This window comes from Erinaceus europaeus, chromosome 4 (genome assembly GCF_950295315.1).
Source record: "Erinaceus europaeus chromosome 4, mEriEur2.1, whole genome shotgun sequence".
NCBI lineage: Eukaryota > Metazoa > Chordata > Mammalia > Eulipotyphla > Erinaceidae > Erinaceus > Erinaceus europaeus.
Genome location: NC_080165.1, coordinates 139,591,347 through 139,606,720, shown reverse-complemented (window position 1 = coordinate 139,606,720; position 15,374 = coordinate 139,591,347). Strand labels below are relative to the sequence as shown.

Sequence of the window (15,374 nt, the reverse complement as noted above, 5' to 3'; positions counted from 1 at the left end):
CCTTTTATTTTTTTAATTACAATAAGACGCCCTTCTTCATTCTTCCGAGAACAGTTCTTTCTTTCTGGTTGGGCTCTGGTAGCTTATAAGTAGACTTCTGCTGACAGTTTCCCTACCACATTTCTGTCCTACAAAGGAATACACTACTACATTGCAAAACCACTGGTGGATAATTTTTAAGCCACAAGGAAGCACAACTTGAGGCTTTTCTCTCCTACTGAGTAGCCCGATTTTGGAAACATATGTAACTATTTCAAATAGCAGCTCGTGCAATAAATGACAAGATCTGCATCTTCGGGTTCCTTCCTGGCCTCCACTCATTTAAGTAAGTTTTGGTGCCGTGATCTCTTCCACTCTCTTTATCTCTGACTTTCTGTCTCCATCTCAAAAAAAAAAAAATCACATAATCCAGACTCTTTACAATGAGGGGATACCTAGGTGGATCTTACACCAGCAGCAAAGACAATGAGGGTAGCCTGCCCACAAGGTCAGCCTGAGTGGGTAAGTAGATAAAGTCACAGTGTGTGGAAATTTGGAGGCTTCAGCCCTCTGTTGTGTCAGCACTACGCAGTGGAAAGAACTCACTGAGGACATCAGAAACCCAGTTCTGCTCCACGCTTTGCTGGTATCCCCCCCACACACACACACACACTTGAGTAGTCATCTCACTTCCTTAACCCTCAGTTAACTCGTCCAGAAGGTAGCCAGCCTCTTTCCCCTCACAGTCACTTGGGAAGGAGGGGGTGGTCACCTCCAAGAATCTCTGTCAGCCTTTTTCCACACTGAGCTCCCCGACCTTTTTTTTCAAAGAGCCTCTCCAAGCATGAGAGCCTTCCTCCATGGTCTCATCTCCTTTGGGGGCCCTTACTGCTACCCCCAAGAAAAGCATCAGCTGGCCCAGAGTGTATTGGTAAGCTGCGTAGGGTCTACAGTGCATTTTCTAGGCTGTTGGAGGTTCCAAAATACCCATTTTGGAGTCCTTTCTGTCAGCTAGAAGGCTATAAACCACAGCCCCTTTCAGCTGTGGCTTTTCTATTACCAAGGTCGATCCAGTTTTCATTCTGAACACTGCCAGATAAAATTGAAGACCCCTCCTTGAACACTCTGGAACTAATATATGTCCGAAGATTTAATTAAAAAAAAAAAAGGTCATTATCTGAAATTCGAACTGAATATGCTAGGTTTGTCTTTTACGTTTTTGTTTTTTTAATATTTATTCCTTTTTGTTGCCCTTGTTGTTTTACTGTTGTAGTTATTATTGTTGCCGTTGCTGTTGGATAGGACAGAGAGAAATGAAGACAGGAGGGGAAGACAGAGACGGGGAGAGAAAGAGACAGCTGCAGACCTGCTTCCCCACTTGTGAATCGACTCCCCTGCAGGTGGGGAGCCGGGGGCAAGAACCTGGATCCTTTCGCTGGTCCTTGTGCTTTGCGCCACATGTGCTTAACCTGCTGCGCTACCGCCCAACTGCCACTAGGTTTGTTTTTATATTGTATTTTTTGAATTCTAACAACCTTACTCATGACAGGTGCTGCTGTTAAGAATTAGGTTCCAGGTTGCCCCACCAAATCTACCTTTTGCAGAATAAAAACCACACCAGGCCTGACTGCTGGGCCTTAGAAACAGAGTCTGTGTGCTTCAAGCCAGCTGCCCTTTAAATCTCTCTCCCTTCTTCTGCATCTGTCCTCTTTCTGGTCTTCTGTTAGCTTCAGGTCACCATATACCCTACTTCAGATCTCCCTCTCCCCATGCCCACCTCTGCTGACCAACATAATGACCACTTTTCAATCACACCCCCCTACCCCATGGCTGAGCAATCAGATTCAATTAATTGTCATTGATCATTGAATGAGTCAACTTCTTCTGAAGCAACTGCTTATTTTTTTAATTTTTTTACAATTTTATATTTATTTATTTATTTTCCCTTTTGTTGCCCTTGTTTTATTGTTGTAGTTATTATTGTTGTTATTGATGTTGTTGTTGTTAGGACAGAGAGAAATAGAGAGAGGAGGGGAAGACGGGGAGAGAAAGACACCTGCAGACCTGCTTTATCACCTGTTAAGCAACTCCCCTGCAGGTGGGGAGGCGGGGGCTTGAACCGGGATCCTTACGCAGGTCATTGTGCTTCGTACCACGTGTGCTTAAGCTGCTGAGCTACCACCTGACTCCTGCAACTGCTTATTTTTTAAGGCCATATATAACCCAAAATTAAAATGTCTGAATTATCAGTTGTAAATATATATATATGTTTAAAAAAAAAAGTAAGCTAGCTATGTGAATAAGAAAGGTATTGGGGGGGGGGGGTGAACGGTAGTACAGTGGGTTAAGGGCATATGGCACAAAGCACAAGGACACCAGAGTAAGGATCCCAGTTCGAGCCTCCAGCTCCCCACCTACGGGGGTGGGGGGTCGCTTCACAGGTGGTGAAGCAAGTCTACAGGTGTCTATCTTTCTTTCTCTCCCCTCTCTGTCTTCTCCCCCCTTTTCCCATTTTTTTTCTATGCTATCCAACAAAACAACACCAATAACAACAATAACAAGGGCAACAAAAGGGAAAAAAGTAGCCTCCAGGAGCAGTGGGTCTGTAGTGCAGGCACTAGCTGCAGCAGTAAACCCTGGAGGCAAAAAAGCAAAAGGAGAGGTAGTGTTGGGGTGGAGGCAGACCTAGCAGCCCTGGGGAGGCAGCGCTCAAGAATGCCCCGCCCACTTCTCTTTGCTAATCTTTTCCTTTGTGTCTCAGTCCCCAAAAGCTCTCAAGGCCAAGGAAGACTCCCCTGGACCATGGGGCACTTTGAGGGTGAAGTGAATGGAGTAGAATAGGTAGAGTGGGGTCCTCTTGTAAGCTGGTCACACACACTCGCCTGCAGTCAGCTCCAGCACACCTCTGCAGTTCATGGGGTTCCCCAGAGTCAGCAAACCGTAATTCAGCTAGCCTGGAGCACATAAAGCCTAATAGAACTTTTTTTTTCCTACTACCTTGCGTTCAGAAAATGAAAACCAAATGCACAAGCTCCTGGCTCTTGAGTGATGATGAGAATAACTCCAGGGGTGAGGCTAGGGATGTGAAGAACTAGGGAAAATCACTCTAGATGTTTCTGAGTGCTATTTCAGAATTTTTTTTTTTTTGGGGGGGGGAGTGTCAGTGATGAGTCGCTTGGGACAAATGAGGCCCACTTCAATTAGAATTACCGAAGCACCTTGCACTGGCCAACTGTGCTCACCTGAAAAGGAACTCTATGCCGAGTCTATTCCGTCTGAGAAGATTCTTTATCTAAATGTCCACAATCTGTCAGCCCAAAGCACTTCAGCAAACCTTTAAGAGCATAAGGCTTGAAATGAACAAAATACTGCCATACTATGCAGTGGGTGCTTTATTGTACTCTTAAGCAGAATGACCTTCGTTCAACCTTTTGGGAAAACAGAACAACTATGAGGCCTTATTCATTAGTCAAGGTGAGATAAATCACTACTAACTTGGGATGGAGAAACTCTGACTTAGAGTCCTGCAGTGCTCAGCGCAGAATAGCTGGAGGCTCCGGGTCTGCCTCAGTCAGTCAGCAGAATACACCTACCCATTAATTATCCTTATATGATTGTAACTTAGCCCTGAGATGTGGGCTCATGTTTGTTGATAAGAATTCTGGGGGCGGGGGGGAGTCGGGTGGTAGCGCAGCGGGTTAAGCACACGTGTGTGAAGTGCAAGGACCAGCATAAAGATCCCAGTTCGAGTCCTGGCTCCCCACCTGCAGGGGAGTCGCTTCACAAGCAGTGAAGCAGGTCTGCAGGTATCTTTCTCTCCCCCTCTCTGTCTTCCCCTCCTCTCTCCATTGCTCTCGGTCCTATCCAACAACAATGACATCATCATCAACAATAATAATAACTACAACAATTAAAAAACAAGGACAACAAAAAGGAATAAATAAAAAATAAATATTTTTTTTAAAAAGAATTCTGGTGGGGGCAGGGGTAGAAATGAAGGGCCTGGGAGTACCACTTCCTAAGAATCTCACAAGTCCGAAGAGTTTTACATCCATGACTTCGGATTTCACTGCTCCCAGGTCACTTTTTCATTCAGAAAGAGAAACAGAAACAGCACTTGTGTGGCCAGGTGGTGGCATATCTGATTAAACACACATTACAATGCGCAAGGACCTGGGTCAAGCACCCAGTTCCCTACCTGCAGGGAGAAATCTCTGCAAGTAGTGAAGCCACAGAGCTTCATATGTCTTTCTATATCTCTCCCTCTCTATCTCTCCCTTCCCTCTTGATTTACAGCTGCCTTTATCCAATAAAATAAAGATTAAAAATTAAAAATAAAGAGAGAGACAGCACTCACTGCCATAGAGTATCGTACGTGGTAACGGAACTAACCTGGATACACTTGACAAGACACAGTATCTCTCCAACTCTACATTCTTTTTGGGGGGGTGGAGGGTGGGCAGAGGTTATGCCAGGGAGGGGCCTCACAAATGCATGCTTCCATTGCTCCTGAACCAACTTCCTTCTCTCTCTCTCTCTCTCCTTCTAATTCTATTAGTGACTTAATATTGATTTATAGAATTATAACGGGTGTAATTTCACATCATTCCCACCACCAAAGTTCTATATTCTCCTCCACTGGAAGCTATAGGTGCTGAACCAATTTTTTTCCCTTCATTTTATTTATGACAGACCATACACACAATAGGAGGGGAGGCAAAAAGAGTAAGAGAGACACCGCAGCATTACTCCAGCATCCAGGGAACTTCCCCTGATGCCACAGTGCTCCCTATGTGGTATTTGGACTCAAACCTGGGGTTTTGTGCATAGTAAGGTATGCACCATACTGGGCACATAATCTTCTCGTCTTACACTGATTATGTATTTATGTACATATGTTTGTATGTATATATTTCATTTATTTGAGATAGAGACAGGCAGGCAGCAAGGGAGAGAGAGTTAATGAGACCACAGCACCTGAGTTTCTTCTATGCAGTGAGGGCTGAGCTCGAACCTGGGTCATGCACACTGCAAAACAGCACCTGATCCAAACGAGCTATTTCATCGGCCTTCAGTCCTACATGTTTGTTTAGGTCTCCCAACAGCCTAACCAAAAGAAATGGACCCTTTGTTCCAAGTAGGATCTGAATCTGTATCTTTGGGACACTGCCCTTTTCATTCAAGATCTTCATTTCACTGTTCCTTTGGGAGAGAGGAAAATGCTCCTGCCTTTTCAGTGTCATCACTGACAGTGAAGTAGAGTTCATGAAGTGACTCATGAACTCTACTGAAAGGAATGATTGGAACAGAAGACTTATTTTTAACTGGTTGAGGAGAAGTCTCTTGTATTTAGCTGACTCCATTTCATATCTTGACCTACACTTTGTTAGTCTGCAGAAATCTTGTTTTTCTCCCTAAACAAATGATGGTGCCTTTCTGACTACTAGGAAACCATCTCCTCCAAATTTCACACACGTTAACGAACAGAGTTGGGGGTAGCTCAGATCACCCCAGCTAATGCATCAGTTCACTTGCTTTCAACCAAGACGTTGAAAGAGTAGCTTCTTTTACATTAGCTTTCCTTCTCCCTTCATTATACTGTGTATTTTAGGAACATTCTTATTTACAAGAATTGTCTCTTACTCACCTACTTCCTCCTGCCTGAGGTGATGAAGAGTAAAACATGACACAAAAGTTAGGAGTCTAGTGCCAGGAATCAAAAGGTCACCTATATTTTGGATACAATAAAATGGTTGTATTTGGGATTCCAAGTGAACTACAAAGAACAATCACTGCCAGGGCCTCAGAGGCATCTTTTCTTCAGTAGATGGAAGATGAGGAGTTAGGAACCTCTCCTTTTACAGTGTCCCTAGGTGATCCTGAAGCATCCCCCATGACCGGGAATCGTACTGACTGAGGTCAAAGGTCAGTAAGCTTGGCTCTGTTGCAATGACCCCTGAACATTTATTTACTTTAACAGTCTAAGTACCAGCCCATCTTTTAACTTATAGCACTGGGGCCTTATTCTTTTCCCAACACTTTTCAAGCCTTCTCAAACACCAGCCTCAGCTGGACGAGGCCTGACTGTAACAGCTTGCTGATTGATATCTGCTGATGCCTCTCTTCGTTGAAAAGGCACAGGCCTGAAGGGCTGGGGTTTTCTACAGGTAAGAGCATGGATTGTCATCTATTTATAGCAAACACAGTTTCCCACTGAAGGTTTCTCTTGAATATAGATTTGACTTAGCATGAATTATTAGTTTAAGGGCAGGTGGGTATACAAACATATGGTAAAAATCGGCTAGGTGGTAGAGAAGTGAGGAAAGTATGGAAAATACTGCTCTAAGGCTAATAAGTACTTCTCATGAGCCAGAGAGACAGAGGTTTTTGTCCCAACTGCCATCAGAGAGATAATAGCAACCCATTTTATTGCCTAGTAAATAAAAACAATTCCTTCACTAAGGGAGCAGCTCTTCCGGTTACAGCTCAAAGAGAGTAGTAAAAAGTGTCGTAAAATTGTTTCACAATCTAAATCCTATCATGTTCACATGTCAGATGCCTGTGATAGATGATCAGACATTAAGGTTTAAAGGTTTATACAGTTATGTTGTGAGATGAAATACGGGAGTATAAATAACTGGAGAGGGAGACAAGCGGACGTTGCTCCCATCCTCACATCTAATGAGGGGGCCTTTGGCAGTCGCTGTGATGTGAAGAGAAAAAACTCTGATTCACATAAGGCTTCACTGAGTGTAAGTAGTCCAGGGCCAACCAGGCGGAATAAATGACAAAAGCAATCTGTCATGGCCCATGAATCCTTTTGATGTTGGACTGGTACAAATCTCCATATTCTATGGGACAGATCAGAGACAACACTGTCAACAGTCATATCCTACGTGACCTGTGAATCTCTTGAACATGTTGACTCAATCCTGTGTTAACTCCAGTCACCCCCAAACCCAATTTCTAACCTCTTGGGGGAACAAAAATGTTCATTTGTACCCCAGTTCCTTTTGGGTTAGACCTCAGGAAACAATAAATCAACCAATGTATGGGGCTTTTTGTTCCTGTAAAACACCAATGTGAGGAAGCCAGTGTCTGAAAACTCACACCCACTTTTACGAGCATCCACACACCCATGTGCCCTGTGCCTCTGCCCCACAATCCTACTGTGTGGGCAGATCCAGCTACCGACTCTATGCCGCAGCCCCACTCTTGAAAGAGCTGTTTGAAACTAAGTGTTCAGTCCTTCGGAGCCCTTATTTACACCAAACTTTGCTAAATACCACAGATCAGCAGATTTCCCTCTGGAGCTGGGGCCCTCTTCCTATGCAGACTCTGCTATTTACTCATTTTAAAACTCTCTCGACAATGCATCCATTGTCCTCCATCCACTATATAATTGCATGATACATTGGCAAGCAACTGCTTCTCAATGAACAAAAGTGTGTGTTTACTGAGCAATAATTGGAGTCGCTTGGCACAGGGAGCAGATCTTGCCAGCACCAGCTGATGTATGTTGTGGCCGTCCTCGGCCTTCCACTCTTGTTGGATGAGCAAGTAGTCAGTACTTGTTTAATTCCGGAACCTCGGCGTCAGCTACGTAAGATAAAGAGCTGTGGTTTCATGTGATAGGATTTCATTTGTGAGTTTTTTGGTTTTTTTTTTTTTTTGTAGATTTAACTTTAGAAATAAACAAATGCTATGGGTCATGCAGATTTTAATTTTACTTGGGGATTTATGGAAATTAAAATTAAGATTAAAGTATTAAAAATAAGATCCAAGAAGATTCCACTCTACTTCAGTCCTAAAAGTAGCAAACAGAATCACTGCAATCATGCCATAGTAAACAGCAACTTTTTTTTTCTTCATTTATTTATGGTATACATTTATTTACAGATAGCTAGAATTTGAGAGGGAAAGGGTGATAGAGAGGGAGAGAGACAGAGAGACACCTGAAACCCTGCTTCACCACTTGTGACGCTTTACCCCAGCAGGTGGTGGTGGGGGGGGAGCCCAAACCTGGGTCCTTGTGCACTGTAACATGTGCGCTCAACCAAGTGCGCCAGCACCTGGCCCGTAGACAGCAACTTAAAAAAAAAAATCTTATTACTGATTAAACATGATCAACATGTTTCAGTGTTTCTTATTCACAAAAGATGAAGTTTCATGAGGACAAGTTAGAAGGAAAAGAGCAAAATAGGGCTTGGTGCTTCAAAGTCTCTCAAATTGGATCTGTATTCTATATGTTTTATGTGTCTACTCTATCCTTGGCCCCTTGTCCTGCCAATAGCTCAGGTGATATAAGTAGCTAGTTCCACACTGTGTAACTGACCCCCCAGGAAGCCTACCCGTAGAGCTTACAATCTATGAGGCTCGGTTTAAAAGCGTAGGGTAGGGGCCAGGCAGTGGTTGAGCGCCTGTTACCAGGTATAAGGACTTGGGCTTCAGATCCTTTTCCCCACCTGCTGGAAGGAGAGAGAGGAAGCTTCACTGGTGTGTCTTTCTTCCTCTCTGTTTCCTATCAAAAAATAAAATAAATAAAAAAATAGAAATGTTAAAGGAATGTGGGGGGGGTTTAGCATCTGTCCTTCATTCTGAGAGTTTGCCATGCCTTTTCCCAGCAGAGAACTGATGATAGCATGATTATCCAGGTAATTTTAAACTTTATTGGACAAAAAAAATGTTAGGAAAGAGAAAGAGAGAGACAGAGGAGAGAGAGAGAGAGCTAGCTATATAAGGAGAGAGAGAGAGAGAGAGAGGGAGGGAGAAGGGGGCCCACTTACAGGTTTCATGGTCACATGGTGGTCCTGGAAGCCAGAGTGTGTGTCCCCAAAGGTTCACCTCTTTAAAGCTAAGGGCCCCACCTACACCTGAAACCACTCCCATTTCTGGGTGATGCCTTCTCTCCCCTCAAAAGAAAGAAAAAAAAAAGAGGAAAGAGTGGCCGCCAGTCAGGAGCGTAAATCAATAGTGCTGGCAAGGAGCCCCAGTGATAACCCTGGCTGCAATGACAATAATAACAATAATTAATAATTAATAAAATGAAATAATAGGATAGGGCTGGAGAGATAACTGACCAGGTAAGGCCTGCCTGGGCCTTGGCCATGTGTGGCACTGGAGGAAACTCCACTATATGCGGCCTTTTCCTCCCCTCTGCTTCTTTATCTGAATGAATGAAAGATCAGAGAGATCTTGAAAAGGTGCTTGAGGCATTGGTTCGAAGGGGGAGAAACAGAGAGTAAGCCAAGCAGGTGGATACACCAGGAATTTGGGATTATGAAATGGAGAGTATCATCCAGTTAACTGTGGATTACTTAAATCATCGAGGCATTACAGCTGAAAGGATCCCAGTTCCAACCCCCGGCTCCCTACTTGCAGTGCAGGGGGGTCGCTTCACAGGCGGTGAAGCAGGTCTACAGGTGTCTGTCTTTCTCTCTCCCTCTGTCTCCCCTCCTCTCTCGATTTCTCTCTGTCCTACTCAACAACAGCAGCAATGACAACAACAATAATAATGACAACAACAAGGCTACAACCTCAAAGGCAACAAAATGGGGAAAATGGCCTCCAGGAGCAGTGGATTCGTAGTGCAGGCACCTAGCCCCAGCGACAACCCTGAAGGCAAAAAAAAAAAAAAAAAAAGACAAGGTGGAATAAGAAGGAGACATGGCTAGACTTTGTGGATTTACTATTCACAAGTCTTCAGCTCCTCCAAATCATCCTGAGGAGAAAAATGACGGTTCCTTGGTGAGTGGTACAGAAAGTAGGAACCAGTGTTTGCTTCATCAGATAGATGAAGTCTTACAGCCTAACAGCTGCTAGCTCTCCAGGCATCACAGGTGACAAAGAACACTGTAGCCTTGAAACGAAAGAGCACAAAGGAAGAACATATGTGCCAGCTCCCGGGGAAGATGTCTGAGGACCCTCTGCACTCCAAACCCAGGGCCTGGCATGTGAAAGGTGCTCTGACATGTCTGTGGAATTGTGAGAGCAGCCTTGGGTGGAAGTCAGACTGGTGTTGAGTGAAAACTAGAGAGCAGCTGCTATCAACACTGTGAGTGAGTGAGTGAGTGAGTGAGTGAGTGAGTGAGTGAGTGAGTGAGTGAGTGAGTGGATGAAGGGTGATATGCAGAACAGGTTTGTGACCAGGCAGGAAGGGAGGGGGGCCTGGGACTCTGAGAGGAGGCAGGGCAGATGGTGATGCTTCAGGGAAGAAACAGAAATGCCCACAGCAAAACCCTGAGCCTCTTTCATCTAAATGGATGTGTTAATGGCTCCCGTGGAGCGCTTCTAAGAGGGCTTAGCACATATGCCTCAGTCTACTGTACTGGCTGTAAATAAACCAGCACTCCTCTATGCCATCTGCTTAGTGAGCACTTTGTGGAGCTGAAGAGAAGTGTGTGGGGGCCAAATGGCTAGAGACGCTTTTGCTGTATACTTAGAAACTAAATATGCTTATGTTGCTGAATTGTTGCATTTTCTTTATAGAGGGCAATTAAAAAATTTTAAATGGGGGGGGGGGGGGAAAGAGTGCTGGACAGTAGAAAAACCACACCACTTTGCAAAATTTGTGAACAGAGATGAGGCTGCAACAAATCTGCAACTGGGATTCTTTCCTTGCTTCCAGGGTTATCACTGGGGCTCGGTGCCTATGCTACAAATCCACTGCTCCTGCGGACATTTTATTTATTTATTTATTTATTTATTTATTTATTTATTTATTTTTGGATAGGACAGGGAGAAATTGAGAAGGGGAAGGGAAAATAGAGAGGGAGAGAGAAAGATACCTGCAGACCTGCTTCACCACTTGTGAAGTGACCCCCCTGCCGGTGGGGAGTGGGGGTTCCCACCAGACCCTTACACAGGTCCCTGCCCTTCATACCATGTGTGCTTAACCCGGTGTGCTACCGCCCAGCCCCTCACTCGAGTTCTTCAACCCTGAGTTAGTCACAACCAGACTCATCTGAAAATTCTCCATCTATATGTGAAGATGTGAAGAGTATGTCATCATCTTTGTCAGACTGCTACTCTGAGTAATAACTCATGTCTGAGGCATGAAGCTGTCCAGATAAAAAGATATTATGAATGTACGAAGTATCTTTATGGAGAGCTTTGTGCCCTCCATAAAATGCCAAGTACCAAGTATGCACGCTATACCAGTGTTACCCTTATATACACGTTAAGCTTGCTCATTGCCTTTTTAAATACGGCACCAGGGCCTGGGTCATGTGCAAGACTATTGCTCACAGCCAGAGAGGAAGACCACAGCACTGCTCCACTGGCCCCATCCATGATGTTCCCAGGTCATGTTGGCACGCTAAGCTGGCATGTAATAAGGACCAGCACCCGACTTAGTCAACTATCTTACATGGGTAGAGTACATGTCATACCATACTTGAGGCCCAACTGTTTACTACTGAGCATTCAGTGTGTTCCAGACCCTGGAATAATTTTTTTAAAATATTTATTTATTTATTCCCTTTTGTTGCCCTTGTTGTTTTATTGTAGTTAATACTGTTGTTGTTATTGATGTCATTGTTGTTAGATAGGACAGAGAGAAATGGAAAGAGGAGGGGAAGACAGAGAGGGAGAGAGAAAGATAGACACCTGCAGACCTGCTTCAGCACTTGTGAAGCGACTCCCCTGCAGGTGGGGAGCCAGGGGCTCAAACTGGGATCCTCATACTGGTCTTTGGGCTTTGCACCACATGCACTTAACCTGCTGCACTACCGCCCAACTCCCCCGGGGATAATTTTAATCAGAAATAAGACACTTATAAGACAAGTACATTCAAAGTATCACGGTACTAGAATATTGCATTTTTTTTCCAAAATATGCATTTTGTGTTTTCAAAATTAAACAGCTGGTGTTTTCTTCACTTCTTGATTTATGATTATCGAAAGAGTAGTAATTTAATAAAATTGAAAGAGCTCCCTCACCCAAAAAGGACAAACTTTTCCCAAGGTCTAATGAGGCTGCAATGTTAGGTAGATATTATAGGACCCACACAAGAAAGAACTAAAGGGGAACTATAGAGCAACATGATAAAATCACCCTGATTTTTGAGATGCAAGTGTGAATCTCATTTAAAAATTATTTCTCTTCTTAGCAGAACCCCCAGAAATAAAGTTCATTTATTCATTCCCAGGGGTGATTGAAATATACTTTGTGGTGTTGAATTTCATCTACTCGATAGAATTTACTGAAACGGAAGGAGGGTGTGCTGGTTAGAGCTAGTGTTCTAGAGGCAGACAAAGTCAGACACCCTGAGATCAGCTGTGATCCTGGGTCAGTAACATTACCGGTCTAGGACTTGTCATGATCACCTACAAAGCAGAAATAATAATAATATCTAAGTCAAGAGAATTTCCAAGGAGTGTCAGTGTAACAGGGATATTCGTTGTATGGTAATAGTGTTTGTGTGGAAGCCAGAGTGCTATCAAAGAAGTATGAAGGAAACTAGAAAATGTTTGGGTTTTTTTTTTTTTTTTCATTTGGGGAAAGGGGGGTAGGCAAGGGAGACTTTGTTACTTCAGCGCTCCCATTATAGCTCTGTTTTCTCTACTGGCATAAGCACAAGGCACCATGACAATGGAGGAAGATGGATCTTCCTTTCAATCCACCCCAGTAAGACGTGATCTGAAGTAGAATATACAGGCCACCCTGGAAATAGCATTTAAAAGCTTCAACTCTCATCACGGTTCAAGATGGCCGTGACTTCGATGACATCTTGAGGTATGCTAACTTAAAGAGAAACCGACGATTGATCTGGAAGAGTTTAAAAATTCCATGCCAACAATGTATTCTGATGCCACTTTTATTACAAACAGGCCAAATGGTGTGGGAGAAAACAAAACCTAACAATTCAGTAAACTTCTAGAAGTAGATTTTACTAATGGCGTTTTGGTTCTAAAGACAAAAGTAGAGAGGAAAACGATAGTCATATTTCATGAATGAGGTTCCAAATTTTCATGAAAAATGAAATAAAGTAAAAGCCCAAGGCGGAAAAAAAAAGTGATTTGTTTGTTTTTGTTTTTATTGCAAATGTTTAGATTTTCCTGGCAGAAATTTAATAAATATAACTAGAGCTGTGAATTTAACACATCTTAAATGTGATCTTCCCTAATATGAAAAACATTACATAAGAATTTGTATAATCATAGTCTATAAAAGTTTCATTAAAAGCCTATATATACAGTATATATGAGTATATATATGAAGTGCATTAAAATGTAATATACAAGTATATTAAAAAATTATGAATATAACAGTGATAAGAGTATTTCTTTTTCTTTTCTTTCTTTTTTTTTTTTTTTTTTTTTTTACCTCCAGGGTTATCGCTGAGGCTCAGTGTCTGCATTTCAAATCCACTGCTCCTGGAGGCTATCTTTTCCTTCTGTTGCCCTTGTTTATCATTGTTGTTGGATAAGACATGGAGAAATCAAGAGAGGAGGGGAGACTGAGAGGGGTAGAGAAAGACACCTGTAGACCTGCTTCACCTCTTGTGAAGCGAGCCCCCTGCAGGTGGGGAGCCAAGGGCTTGAACCGGGATCCTTATGCAGGTCTTTGTGCTTTGCACCATGTGCACTTAACCCACTGTGCTACTGCCCAGCTCCCCATAAGAGTATTTCTAAAGGTTAATGTTACAGAAAACAAATGCTTAAGAGTCTTCTATTGAATTTTATTCTGAATTAATGCTATACTTGCTATGTACTTACAAAAATGCAATGAAAAACATATAAGGAAATTTCAAAACTAACCTTGTCAGACAAAGTAAGGACTACAAAGCTGAATAAGGGCAAGAGACTGGCATACTTTAATGACTCTTTAGTCACTACCAGGCCACCCCATCACCTGGGGTCCTACTCAGAGAGTCCTGGGATTCCCAAACAGACATCATGATGGGCCTAGACCTCTAGCAGGTCCCTCTTACCACTGTCACTGGTCATCTCCATCAGGAACAACATAACGGACCCCTTTGTGGGCCCCTATCCGACCTGGCCCTCAATGTGAATCAACAATGGTAGGGAATATTCCACTCTCTGAAAGGGGGGGTGGATAGCATACTCTGCCTATCACCCGAGGATGATGGGTCCTGAAATTGGCACAGCCTAGAATGTTCCTACCCGTGACCACGGAATGTGATCTAAAACCTACAGGGATGCAGAAGTTACATAGGCTCCTGGGCTAACTATGGGCCCCCGATCAAATGGTGGGGTTTACAGTTAACAATCTTTATGCATTTTCCCCATATTTGGGAGCTACTCTCTTCCCTGATCCAGCTTTCTGGTCCTTTTTCCAACTATGACACCATTCCTCCAGACAATAACTTAGGTCACTTGCATATTAGATGTCAGGCACAGGCAAAAACTAGTTAGGTCATGGGCCCCTTGGAATATACCTAAACTAGACCTACTAGCTTTTTCCAAAATAGAGACCCCAAATCTTCATCTGCAATATTCCAGCGTGTAGGTTCATGATTCGTCAACAATTTGCTCTGCTTTCTATCTTAACTTTTTTTCAGCCACCGGGTTCCAGATGCTACCATGATGCCAACCGGACTTCCCAGGGCAGACGACCCCACCAATGTGTATTGGAGCTCCACTTCCCCAGAGTTCTGTCCCACTAGGGAAAGAGAGAGAGACAGGTTGGAAGTATGGATCGACCTGTCAATGTCCATGTTTAGTAGAGAAGCAATTACAGAAGCTGGACCTTCCACCTTTTACATCCCATAGTGACTCTGGGTCCATACTCCCAGAGGGTTAAAGAATAGGAAAGCTATCAGGAGAGGGAATGGGATACAGAATTCTGGTGGTGGGAATTGTGTGGAATTGTACCCCTCTTATCCTATGGTCTTATCAGTGTTTCCATTTTATAAATAAAATTATATATATATATATATATGATAATTTTTTAGAGAGAGAGAAAGGGGGGGAGAAGAGAGCCACTCTGGTACATGCAATACTGGGAACTGAACTCAGAAATCTTCTGTGCTGCCTCCTAGGCTATAATAAAAGTTTTCAAGAGAAATGAACTCACATGTAGGGGGAGAAATGCAAATCAGGATCTAACTGTTGAACACATAAGCATGAGGACAGAGAAAATTTTAATTCCCTACTTTCAAAGTATTTATGAAATATAATTTTGGATAATTTCAACATGCAAGGCAGATACACTGGTGGGGTATGTATGTGTGTGAATGCTTTAAAAATATCCATTATGTGTTATTCTATTTGAAGAGTTGACTTCCCTTAAAAGGAATATAACACACCAATTTTGTTACTCCAGTACTATTCAACTCTCTTAAAAAATCCAGACCAGACACATGGAATGAGACATAAAAAGCTGAGAGTCATTCTGTTCACAGATGATCAAAAGCAAAATCACGTCACTGT

At 43.1% G+C, this 15,374-nt stretch overlaps 1 protein-coding gene and 1 long non-coding RNA gene across 6 annotated transcripts in view; one reads left to right on the top strand and one right to left on the bottom strand.

Annotated features, from left to right (window-relative positions):
* FYN (FYN proto-oncogene, Src family tyrosine kinase) overlaps positions 1-15,374 on the bottom strand; it is a 265,390-nt gene that overhangs the window by 184,825 nt on the left and 65,191 nt on the right. The gene's annotated exons all lie outside the window — the stretch shown is intronic.
* Positions 1-15,374, top strand: part of LOC132538160 (uncharacterized) — a 75,013-nt gene that overhangs the window by 57,371 nt on the left and 2,268 nt on the right. The window contains exons 2-4 of one of the 2 annotated variants that reach the window (XR_009549615.1): positions 5,991-6,146; positions 12,554-12,714; positions 13,312-14,810. This is a non-coding gene — a long non-coding RNA (uncharacterized LOC132538160). Of the gene's footprint in view, positions 1-5,990; positions 6,147-12,553; positions 12,715-13,311; positions 14,811-15,374 lie in introns of those variants that run through there. The other variant, XR_009549616.1, reaches the window with a different exon arrangement.